Source organism: Halichoerus grypus, chromosome 6, assembly GCF_964656455.1.
Source record: "Halichoerus grypus chromosome 6, mHalGry1.hap1.1, whole genome shotgun sequence".
Lineage (NCBI taxonomy): Eukaryota > Metazoa > Chordata > Mammalia > Carnivora > Phocidae > Halichoerus > Halichoerus grypus.
Genome location: NC_135717.1, coordinates 163888401 through 163900879, shown reverse-complemented (window position 1 = coordinate 163900879; position 12479 = coordinate 163888401).

The following is a 12479-nucleotide window of genomic DNA, read 5'->3' as shown; positions in this document are numbered from 1 at the left end:
GTTCTCTTTTTTCCTATTGACTTCAGATGGAGTCCATGCAGATAATAAGTCATGTGGTTATGTATCCATGATGTTTTGCCTGGCTCCACCCATTGGCATCACTGCCTGGAGAGAAACTTCCAGCAGTCTGTCAGGAGCTCATTTACCAGGCACCTGGGTGGCTGTCGTTAAGCATCTGCCTTCAGCTCAGGTCATGATCCCAGGGTCCTGGGATCGAGCCCTGCATCAGGCTCCCTGCTCAGCGGGGAGCCTGCTTCTCCCTCTCCCACTCCCCCTGCTTGTGTTCCCTCTCTCGCTGTATCTCTCTCTGTCAATTAAATAAAATCTTTAAAAAAAAAAAAAGGAGCTCATTTACCTGTTGACCTGGGACCACAATTGTAGCTGCCTGGTGGTTAGATGCTATACCCCAGGAAGGCTGAGTGTACCTGAATACGATCATGGGAGAACAAGAAAATACACACTTTCTTATTTTAGAAATTTCCTGTAAAAACATTAAAATAAATTTTATATAACAAAACAAAAATAACAAATATAAAAAATATGCTTGTTGAAGGAGAGGAAGGACAGCAGACGGCAGGGGTCAGGGAACAGGAGAGCACAAATAGCAGAACTAGCACGAATAGCAGGAACACATTTCACCTCTGAGAAGCTCCTTCCCCTGCACCCCACCCAAGTCACTGGTTGGACTTGATCCCTTTGTTCTTGATTCCCGTCATTAATCTAACTTTGAATTCTGGATTCTGATGTTACCTGCTATTTGGTTCTTATAGTTCAATTTTCTGAACTTGAGCTATGAGATTGAATGTGATTAATATTGTTATAAGTGTTTATGGGAAGAGTTCGGAGCCTTTTTCCTAACATTTGACTGAGGTTGCCTTTGTAATATTGATTTTTATAAGTTATTTTTCCATTAATTATTTATAAAATCATAAATTACAAGGCTGGATGGTATCTTAGGGTTGATGAAGTTCAACCCTCTGAGGGTTAGGAAACTGAGGTCCAGGGAGGAAACGGAGCAAATGACTTGCTCCAGATCAGTGTCTCCCTGAGATGAGCCTAGGCCCCAGCTCACCTGTGTCCCAGCGCTCTCTCTAGCGCATCACAGGGGGAAAAGGCACGCTGCATTACAGGCAAGAAGCAGAATCCCTTCCTGCCAAGAGAGGCACAGGACTCCTTCCACATATTTCACGTTATTCTGGGAATTAATAGCTCAATTTGGTATTAAACGAAATGGCTCACGTGGCTGATCTGGACCAAGTGAAGGATCAGCAAAATGGGGACCTGAGCTTCTCTGTACGATAATCAGGAGCAGTCCCTGAAGGAGTAAGACAAACACATTAAAAGCCTTTCTGCAAAGCCAATTTTGGGCAATGGTCTGATTGCTGGATAAATCACACCAGGAAATTGCAATGAGTGGTGAGGATAGCACAGGCTGGGTACGTTATAGGGTAGCAAACAGTTCTCTATACCTTAGAGAAATTACTCTATCAGAAGTGGAGAGGAACTGTGCAGTATGTCCAGGGAAATAAGGAGAGACAAGGAAGAAGAAAAGAGCATATATGAGATACATGAATCAAAAGGATAAATTGATGAGAGGTGGTATGGAATTAAAAGGAAGTAGGAAACTGATAGCTAAGGACAGGGCTGAAAGGGGACAGAAAATGGCAAGGGAAACAAAAATCCGAAAGTACACTTACCTCTCAACAGTTCATGGACCTGATGATTTATTCTTTTTTTTTTTTTTTTTAGTGCCAGTTTAGACTGACATGAGCACAAAATACAGAACTCCTGCCCTCTTTCTTTGCTAGCCTTTACACAGAGAATGCAAATTAGTACGATGCTAAGTAAGGCCAGAACAGGAGCTTGCACTTATTTATTTAGTCTTCACTATCAATCTTATTCCAGCTTATTTACTGAGCATCTCCTATGTACAGGCACCGTACTAAGGCACCAAACTGCACAAGGTGGGTGCGGTCCCCGCGCTCGCTGAGCTAACACTCCAACAGGGGAAAGGTCATGTACTACAGAGGTACGTCAAAGTGATTTAGGGGATTAGCTGCACTATGGCTTGGGTTTCAGGACTTTATTCTGCTACCTATAGCAGAAAATCTGAATAATAGTGGCTTAAATAAACAGAGGTTGATTTTTCACACACAACAAGAAATACGAGTAAATAGAGATTTATTTTCTCATACAGAGAAATATCAATATAAGATCCAGGGAAGGTGCAGCTGCTCAAACGTGACACCAGAACTCAGACTGAGCCTATATATCTAGACAGCGAGGGTGGTACCATGGTTAAGTACAGGGATGCTGGCACGATTAGCTCTTATTAACTCGTATTAAATCTTGGCTCTGTGACTGTGTGATGTTGGGAAAGTTACTTAACCTCTCTCCAGTTCTCCGGTCTTCTTGTCTGTAAAGTGGCCATAAAAATAATAGACCCCCCCCACCATAAATATAGTCAACTGGTCTTTGACAAAGAAGCGAAGGCAATACGATGGAGTAAATAGTCTTTTCAACAAATGGTGCTGGACCAACTGGACATCCACTTGCAAAACAGTGACTCTAGAGACAGACCTTACATTCTTCACTAAAATGAACTCAAAATGGATCACCAGTCTAAATATAAAATTCAAAACTATAAAGCTCCTGGAAGGTAACATAGGAGAAAACCTACACGACCTTGGGTTTGCTGATGCCTTTTTAGATACAACACCAAAGACACGATTCGTGAAAGAAATCATTGATAAGCTAGGCCTCATTAAAATTAAAAACTTCTGCTCCGTGAAGAACAATATCAAAAGAATGAGAAGACAAACCACGGACTGGAAAAAATACCTGCAAAAGACACATTTGATAAACGACTGTTATCCAAAATATGCAAAGAACTCAAAACTCAACAGTAAGACCACAAACAACCTGATTAAAAAACAGGCCAAAGCCTTACCAGACATGTCACCAAAGATGGTTACATGCATATGAAAAGATGCTCCATGTCCTATGTCCTCAGGGAAATGCAAACTAAAACAATAATGAGATGTTTCTTTTTTAAAATTTTTTATTGTTATGTTAATCACCATACATTACATCATTAGTTTTTTTATTTTTTATTGCTATGTTAATCACCATACATTACATCATTAGTTTTTGATGTAGTGTTCCATGATTCATTGTTTGTGCATAACACCCAGTGCTCCATGCAGAGCGTGCCCTCCTTAATACCCACCACCAGGCTAGCCCATCCTCCCACCCCCCTCCCCTCTAGAACCCTCAGTTTGTTTTTCAGAGTCCATCGTCTCTCATGGTTCGTCTCCCCCTCTGATTTCCCCCCCTTCATTCTTCCCCTCCTGCTATCTTCTTTTTTTTTTTTTCCTTAACATATATTGCAATTAATGAGATGTTTCTAACACCCATTAGAATAGCCAGAATCGGGGCTCCTGGGTGGCTCAGTCAGTTAAGCGTCTGCCTTCCGCTCAGGTCATGATCTCAGGGTCCCGGGATCGAGCCCCAATTTGGGCTCCATGTCGGCGAGGAGCCTGCTTCTCCCTCTCTCTCTCTGACCATCCCCACCTTACCCAGCTCGTGCTCTCTCTGTCTCTCTCTCAAATAAGTAAATAAAATCTTAAAAAAAAAAAAAAGGCCAGAATCCAGAACACTAACAACACCAAATGCTGGTGAGGATGTGGAGCAACAGGAACTCTCATTTGTTGCTGGTAGGAATGCCGAATGGTATGGCCACTTTGGAAGACAGTTCGGTAGTTTCTTACAAAGTAAACACACTCTTACCGTACGATCCAATAATCGTGCTCCTTGGTATCTGTGCAAAGGAGTTGAAGACTTATGTCCACACAAAAGCCTGCACACAGATGTTTATAACCAGGTGTCCATTCATATTTGCCAAAACTTGGAAGCATCCAAGATGTCCTTCAGTAAGTGAATGGATGAAAAACCTGTGGTACATTCGAACAAGAGGATATTATTCAGTACTAAAAAGAAATGAACTCTCAAGCCATGCAAAGACATGGCGGGATCTTGAATGCATATTACTAAGTGGAAGAAACCAATCTGAGAAGGCTACATACTGTATGATTCCAAATATATGACAGTCTGGAAAAGGAAAAACTATGGAAAAAATTAAAAGATCAGTGGTTTCCAGGGGTTAGGGAAGAGATGCATAGGCAGAGCACAGAGGATTTTTAGGGCAGTGAAATCACTCTGTATGATATCATAATAATGGATACATGTCATTATACATTTGACTAAATTCATAAAATGTACAACATCAAGAGTGAACCCTAAAGTAAACTAGGGATTTGGGTAATTATGATGTGTCCATCTAAGCTCATCAATTGTAACAAATGTACAACTCAGGTGAGGAATGTTGATAGTGGGGGAAGCTGTGCATGTGTAGGGGCAGGGGATGTATGGGAAATCTCTGTACCTTCCCCCTCAATTTTGCTATTAACCTACAACTGCTCTAAAAAAATGTCATTTTAATAATAATAATAACAGCCCCCACCTCCCAGGCCTATTGAAAGGATTAATAATTTAATATATGCAAACCACTAGAATAGTGCAGTAGGCAACATGTGTTGTTACAGTTGTTAATATTAACATCCTGCCAGCCTTAACAAGTTGGATTTTGTCCTCATGTTTGGCTCCTAATGGTCCCAAGAAGGCTGCCACATCCTTAGGCATCATATAGCATTCTGGACAGAAGAAGGGGAAAGATATGAAAATGGCATGCCAGCTAAATCTGGCTTTCTTTTTCTTTTTCTTTTTTTGTTTTTTTGTTGTTATTGTTGTTGTTGTTTTTTTTAATTTAAATTCAATTAGCCAACTTACAGTACATCATTTGTTCCACGTAGTGTTCAATAATTTATCAGTTGCATATAATACCCAGTGCTCATCACATCACGTGCATAAATTTTTTTTTAAGATTTTTATTTATTTATTTGAGAGAGAGAGACAGCAGAGTGAGAGAGAGCATGAGCTGGGGGGGAGGGGCAGAGGGAGAGGGAGAAGCAGGCTCCCTGCTCAGCAGGGAGCCCGATGTGGGGCTCGATCCCAGGACTCTTGGATTATGACCTGAGCCACCCAGGTGCCCTAAATCTGGCTTTTTAAAAATCAAGACTACAATCACTTCACTGACAGTCCTGCTTAGCAGACTTTGCTTTCATCTCATTAGACAGAACTGTGTCATATGCTCACATCTGGCTGGAAGGCGGTGGAGAATAAGGTTGTCGATGGATTAAGGAGATCATGCATGGGGGTTGGGGCCTGGAATATGGGCATGGGATCAGCCAACCAACCATGTCTGTTATGGCTTCTGTCCAGAGACAGTCACTGTTAACATGGGACATATGTCCCTTTTTATGTGCTTCCCCCCTTAATTACATGGATCAAGCTGGTTGAACTGAATTGTCTGTCCCTGCTTCTTATCCAGTCATTTTCCACCTGGGTCTCATTTCCTCCACGCAAAATAAGGCACCCCAAGTGATTCCATTCTAGCCATATCAACCAACCCAACTATTTATGACATGCCTCATATGTACGTAGAGCTATGCCCTGAGCTGCATGAGGACCTGGAAATTTAGAAGTGATGCCTAACAGCACAGATCATATCATCTCTTTCTCAAGAGGTGCCCAAGACAAAAGAATTCCAAAACGCTGTGGAAAGAAATCTGGCCTTAAGAAATGTTCATCTCTTTAACTTAGTAATCTCATTCCAAGATTACTCTAAATAAACAATTGGAAAGCCAGACAAAAATTCCATGCAAAAGGATGTTGACTATATGCTGTTTTTAATAGCCAAAAAGGTCATGTCAGTGACTATTCAGCAGTCACAAAAATTATGCTTTTGAGGAATTTTTAATGTTATGAGAAACGCTATGTTCTATTTTTTTTTGTTTATATTTTTAATGTTATGAGAAACATATAGTGAGAAAATGCTTATCATATATTATTCAGTGGGCGGCAGTTTACCAATGTGTGATATAGCCTACAAAGTATAGTGGTTAAGTACATAGACTCTGGAGTTAGACTAGTTCCAAGTTCTTTCTTTGCAATTCACCATTTATTTATCTGTTTATTTGGGGGCACTTTACCTAACTTCTCTAAGCCTCTAAAGTCAATACGGAAAGGTAGAGGGAGGAAGGAAATGCCTTTACGAGGAAAGAAATGCCTTAGTAATGCAACACAGAGCCCAGAACGAGAAGGCTCTGCAATGGGTCTAGGAGGCCAGGCCAGGTGCTCTGACACCTGGGACCATAGGATCCAGCAGATCCAGGGGTGCTTGAGTGTCAGTGGAAGCCAGAGACACTGTTTGGAGCCTTGGGCAGGTCCCTTTGGGTGAATTGCAGCACAATCCTGCCGTGGATAACCACTCTCCTTTTGAGAAACGGCTTGTGGCCTGCTCCCTTAATAGAGACAAACACTTAACCACGGGCCATCAAGTTACCAGGAGACCCGAACTGCTCATCATGCATGGGGTGTTATCTGCCACACAAAGCCACAGAGGTGGGTGTGCAGAGCAGCTGTCCATCACAGAATGCAGGCAGGCCCTGAAGACACCATTAAGTGACCTGAAGAAGTGGCCCAAATGCCCAAGGTCCCCCTCGGGCTACACTTTATCTCTCTCTCCCAGCCTGCACCTATGGCCTCCTGGGGAGTTCCCCATGATCAGCTGACAGAGGGAAAGACTCAGGCCTGGTTTATAGATGGTTTTACACAATATACAGGCATCCCCAGAAAGTGGAGAGCTGCAGCACTCCAGCCCCCTTCTGGGATGTCCCTGAAGGACAGGGGGGAAGGGAAATCCTCTCAGTGGGCAGAGCTTGGTTGTTGACTTTGCTTAGAAGGAAAAGTGGCCAAACATGTGATTTTATACCAGTGCATGAGCTGTGGCCAGTGATATGGCTGAATGGTCAGAAACTTGTGAGGAACATGACTGGTGACAAGGAAATTCGGGGAAGAGAGTAGATCGACTTCTCCCAATGAGCAAAACCATGAAGATATTTATGTCCCATGTAAATGCTCACCAAAGGATGACCCCGGCAGAGGAGGATTTTAAAAATCAAGCGGATAGGGCAACCCATGTTTGGATACCAGTCAGCCTCTTTCCCCAGCCACAGATACAGCCACCCCTGTCATCATCAATGGCTCATGAACAAAGTGTCCATGGTGGAAAGGATGGAGGTTATGCGTGGGCTCAGCAACATGGACTTCCACTCAGCCAGGCCAACCTGGCCATAGCCACTGCTGAGTGCCACTCACAGAGACTAATACTGAGTCTTTAATACGACACCATTCCCTGGGGTGATCAGCCAGCTACCTGATGGTAGGTTGATTACATTGGACACCTTCCATGGTGGGTGGGAAGGGGCAGCGTTTTGTTCTTACTGGAATAGACACATACTCTGGATACAGATTTGCCTTCCCTGCACACAATGCTTCTGCCAAAACTACCATCCATAGACTTACAGAATTATTTATCCACTATCATGGAATCACTTCACGCAAAAGAAGTGGGGAAATGGATCCATACTCATGGAATTCATTGGACTTGTCATGTTCTCCACCACCCTGAAGGAGCTGGCTTCATGGAACCATGGAATGGTCTTCTGAAGACTCACTTACAGCACCAGCTAGACGTCAATACCTTGGAGGGCTGGGGCAAGGTTCTCCAGAAGGCTGTGTATGCTCTGAATCATTGTCCAGTAGATGGTACCGTTTCTCCTATAGCCAGAATTTATGGATCCAGGCGTCAAGGGGTGGAAATAGGAGTGGCACTGTTGCCTATTACCTCTAGTGACCCACTAGCAAAATGTCTGCTTCCTGTTCCCACAGGCTCTGCTGGCCTAGAGGTCTTAGTTCCAAAGGGAGGAATGCTTCTACCAGGAGACACGATGATTCCACTGAACTGGAAGTTAAGACAGGTACCCAGCTCCTTTGGACTCCTCATGTCTCTGAATTAATAAAGAAGCGAGTAACTGTGCTGACTTGGTGGTTAGTCCTGACTCCCAAGGGGAAATTGGATTACTCTTTCACTGTGAAGGTAAGGAAGAGAATCAGGAGATCCCTTAAGGCCTCTGTTAGTATTACCATGCCCTATGGTTAAAGCCAATGGAAAACTACAACAACCTAATTCAGGCAGGACTACTAATGGTCCAGATCCTTCAAGAACAAAGGTCTGGGTCACCTCACCAGGTAAAGAACAACCGGCTGAAGTACTTGCTGAAGGCAAAGGGAATACAGAACGCGTAGTAAAGAAGGTAGTTACAAATACTGGCCATGACCACATGAACAGTTAAGAAACAAGGACTGTAATTGTCATGAGTATTTCCTCCTTATTTTGTAATGAATATGTTTGTGTGTGTATATGTGTCAAATATCTTTGTTTTCTTCCCTCCTATTCCCTTATCATGTAACATAAGATGAATTGACTTTATATCATAATATAGTTAAGTTTTGTTAACTTTACATCATAGTATTTAAGTTATGGAATATCAAGGAGAATAGCAAACATCACTCAAGAGTAAACATCACTCATTTATCTCCTCTCCTGGGGAAGGAGTCAGTGTAGTTTTGGTTGTATGCAGGACAATTATACCATGTTAGGTGGAATTATGACTTTGTAATTGTCTTCGTCTGGAGACTAAATTACGGTTTAAGGAGAGGCATGTTTTATTTGGTAAATAAAGTTTTATTTATTTACCAAATAAAACTTTGGTAAGTTGACAAATTAACTAGTTGTGATAGTTAACTTTATGTGCCAACTTGACTGGGCCACAAAGGTGTCCAGATATTTGGTCAAATAATATTCTGGGTTTCTGTGATAGTATTTTGCAATGAGTTTTAACATTTAAACTGATAGACTGGCTCAGATGGTAGAGCATGTGACTCTTGATCTCGGGGTCATGAGTTCGAGCCCCACATTGGGTGTAAAGGTTATAAATAGATAAACTTTGAACTGATAGACTGAATAAGGCAGATTGCTCTTCCCAATGTGGGTGGGCCTTGCCCAATCAGTTGAAGGCCTGAATAGAACAAAAAGGCTGACTCCTGAGTAAAAGGGAATTCCTCCTGCCTGCCTGTCTTCGAACTGGGAAATTGTGAGGGGTCTTTTGGTTTTTTTGTTTGTTTTTTCCTGCCTTTGGACTCTAACTGAACTAGTGGTTCTCCCTTGTCTCAAGCCTCCGGGCCTCCAGACTGAAACTACACTATTCGCTCTCCTGATTCAAAGGTGTTTCCTGGATCTCCAGCTTGCCAACTGCAGATCTGGGGACTTGTCAGCCCCCATAATCGTGTGGGTCAATTCCACAGATAGATAGATTATATATATAATCATATATATATAATAATACACACACACACACACACACCTCCCACATACTATTGGCTCTATTTCTCTGGAGACCTCTGGCTAATACAGAATTCTTCCTTGCTTTTTCCAGCTATTTCCCTGCAGGGCTTGCTGAGGAGGCTCCAGATTGGTAAAATACCTCCATCTACCACCACCTGGTCACTCCTCACATAGGACTCAATGCCCATAAGAGAACTGGAGAGAGAAGACGATCACTGGCTTTAAAGAAAATCCAGCATTTGTGGAGAGAGAGAGGATATTTCCTCTTCTAAGCCAGGTAAACTTCTTGTGAGGTTAGGGGTGCTTATAAAAAGAAGAGACTCCCCATTCCCCAGTGGAGGATCCTTGTATCCACTGACCCACTATCAAACTGTCCCCAAGCATACTATAGTGCAAGAGCTCTTGGAGAATGTTCTAGAAGCCTAGAAACAGCCCATCAATTTTATCATCCTTCTCTTCACTATGGTAAAGAAAAATGGGTGCTTGATGTATATAGTCTTCGATCTGGGAGTCTTTGGAAACAGACTGGTAATCACTGAACAATTTCTAAAGATAAGCATCTTGATGGGCTGGGTCATACCCACAGGGCCGGAAGCATCTATGCTGCAGCAAGATATGGCTGGGAAGAAACCCCACTCCATCCCAGTTCTCTGTCGCCTTTAGAGGGTACAGAAGACGACCTTGGAAATTTCTGTGGCTCCCCTGGGTGGAGCAATACCAAGGTAAGCAATAGAGCAGAAGTCTCTGAGTGACCCTCACCCAGTGACGACTGGGCCAAGTGATGGGCTGCCCACTAGGGGAAGCAGTCATCAGTGACACCATCCCAAAAACACACACACACATCACTTGCAAGGAGACTTGCAACAGACAACACTAGCCTTACACAGAACCTGCCAGAACTGGGGAGAAGCCAGATACTGCCCTCTTGCAGGCAATCACAAAAGAATACCTCTGCCTCGTCTAGCCTCCTCCCTGCACTATTGACACAGGAGAGCTCTCGGAAGAGGGTGGGGCAGTTTTCTCAGAGCCCTCTCTGGCCCTCCACTCCATGCTCCTGGGGCCACAAAGAGAGTCATCTGTCCCAGGGCCAGGAATCGAGGGAACAGAGCTTTTAATAAGGCTTGACATTAACTGGGGTCATGAAGACATGGGGTCCGAACTAGGTCCTAAATGCTGAAACAAGACTGCTCACATCACCAAGATGACTAGAAAGTCATTAAATCTGTCCAAGATATCACCAAGGGGGTCCTCCCCCAGGGAAAAGGAATACAAAGACCCCAGCTGCGAGCAAGACTGGGAAAAATAAAACTTCTGCCTGTTTTTTGTACCTACATAGAGTGAGCCCCTCAAAGAACTGTTACACACACACATGATTATCCATTTGGGCTTTAGAATCATTCTGTGAGGTGAATTATTATTAGCCCATTTCTCAGATGAGAGAAGAGAGCCCCACAAGCCCTGTTAGATAGATGCCCTGTCCAAGGTCACAAAGCTGATACGCAGCAGTACCAGAAGCTGAACTAGAAGTCCTATTAGTTAGTTAGTTCCACTAACCACACTATCACCATTACCTTTTAATAAATGGTTACAGTGCAGCCAGACCCTATATAAGGACTTGAGTTACAGTATCTTATATAATCCTTATAACTCTCCTATGAGGCTGATTGTACTACTTGCAGTTTACATATGAGGAAACTGCCTTTCTTGTTGCAGGTTGCCAGTGTGGCGATCTGCAGAGTACTGTGTGTGTGTGTGGGTGGGTGTGAGTGTGTGTGCGTATGTGTGAGAAAGATCCAGTTCCAGCTTTCTGTGGCTCACAACAGTGCGGTCACGCACAGCCAAGTCAAAGATAAGTAATAAATCAAAGTATAATATGATTAAGAAGCAAATGAAATACATAGTCTATAACGTTATGGGACTCAATGTAGGGAATGATCATATGAAGATGGGGTTACAGCCCAGGCCTTCAAGAAAGAAATGGCATTTTTACTGGGTCCTAAAGGATGGTCCAAGTCTTAATGGAAGACTAAGCCTGGAAAGAGAGAGAGAGGGGACCCCAAGAGGTGGAATGGGGAAATAATCAGCAAGGCCACAAAAGAAGAATGAACAATGTGGATTCCAAAGACAGTAAATCCTCGAGTCTGGCTCAAAATGCGTCTTTGGGAACAACAGACCTTTATGGCATGCTAGAACTTTCCTCTTATCCCTTCTTTCTCTCCACCCCTCCCAACTGCTTACACCTAGCTTACTCCTACTCATCTGCTCAGTTTCAGTTTCGACATTTCTGCCAGGATGACTTCCCTGACTCCCCTCACTGATCCCCACTGTACTTCATACTGTACCTCTCCATTTTAGTACCCAGCACTTTGTAATTCATTGTCTACTTGCCAGAGCCCCCCACCCACCAGGCAGTAAGCTGCCTGAGCAAGACTGTGTCGATCTTGGGGCGCCTGGGTAGCTTAGTTGGTTAAGCATCTGCCTTCAGCTCAGGTCATGATCCCACGGTCCTGGGATCGAGCCCCACATTGGGCTCCCTGCTCAGCGGAGAGCCTGCTTCTCCCTCTTGCTCTGCTGCTCCCCCTTGCTTGTGCTCTCTCTCTCTCTCTCTCCCTGTCAAATAAATAAATAAAATATTTTTTTAAAAAAGACTGTGTTGATCTTGTTCACCACTCAGTGTCTAGCAGTGTCTGGAACACTGTAAGAGATCCAAAAACTATTTGTTGATTGGGTATGTGACTATCTATGGGCCTCTTTACATGCTAGAGTGAGGCATTTTTACTTCATCCCAAAAGCCCTAGGGCACCATTCAAAATTCTAGAGCAGACAAGTGACATATCACAAATAGAATTTCTAAAAATAAACTTATTTTGGAATAGCTTTAAATCTATAGAAAAGTTACAAAGATAGTACCCGGAGTCCCCGTACACCCTCACCTGGATTTCTCTGTTGTTAACATCTCACATGTAGGGGCACCTGGGTGGCTCAGTCGGTGAAGCCTTCGGCTCAGGTCATGATCCCAGGGTCCTGGGATCGAGGCCCACATTGAGCTCCTTGCTCAGCAAAGAGCCTGCTTCTCTTTCTCCCTCTGCTGCTCCCCCTGCTTGTGCTCTCT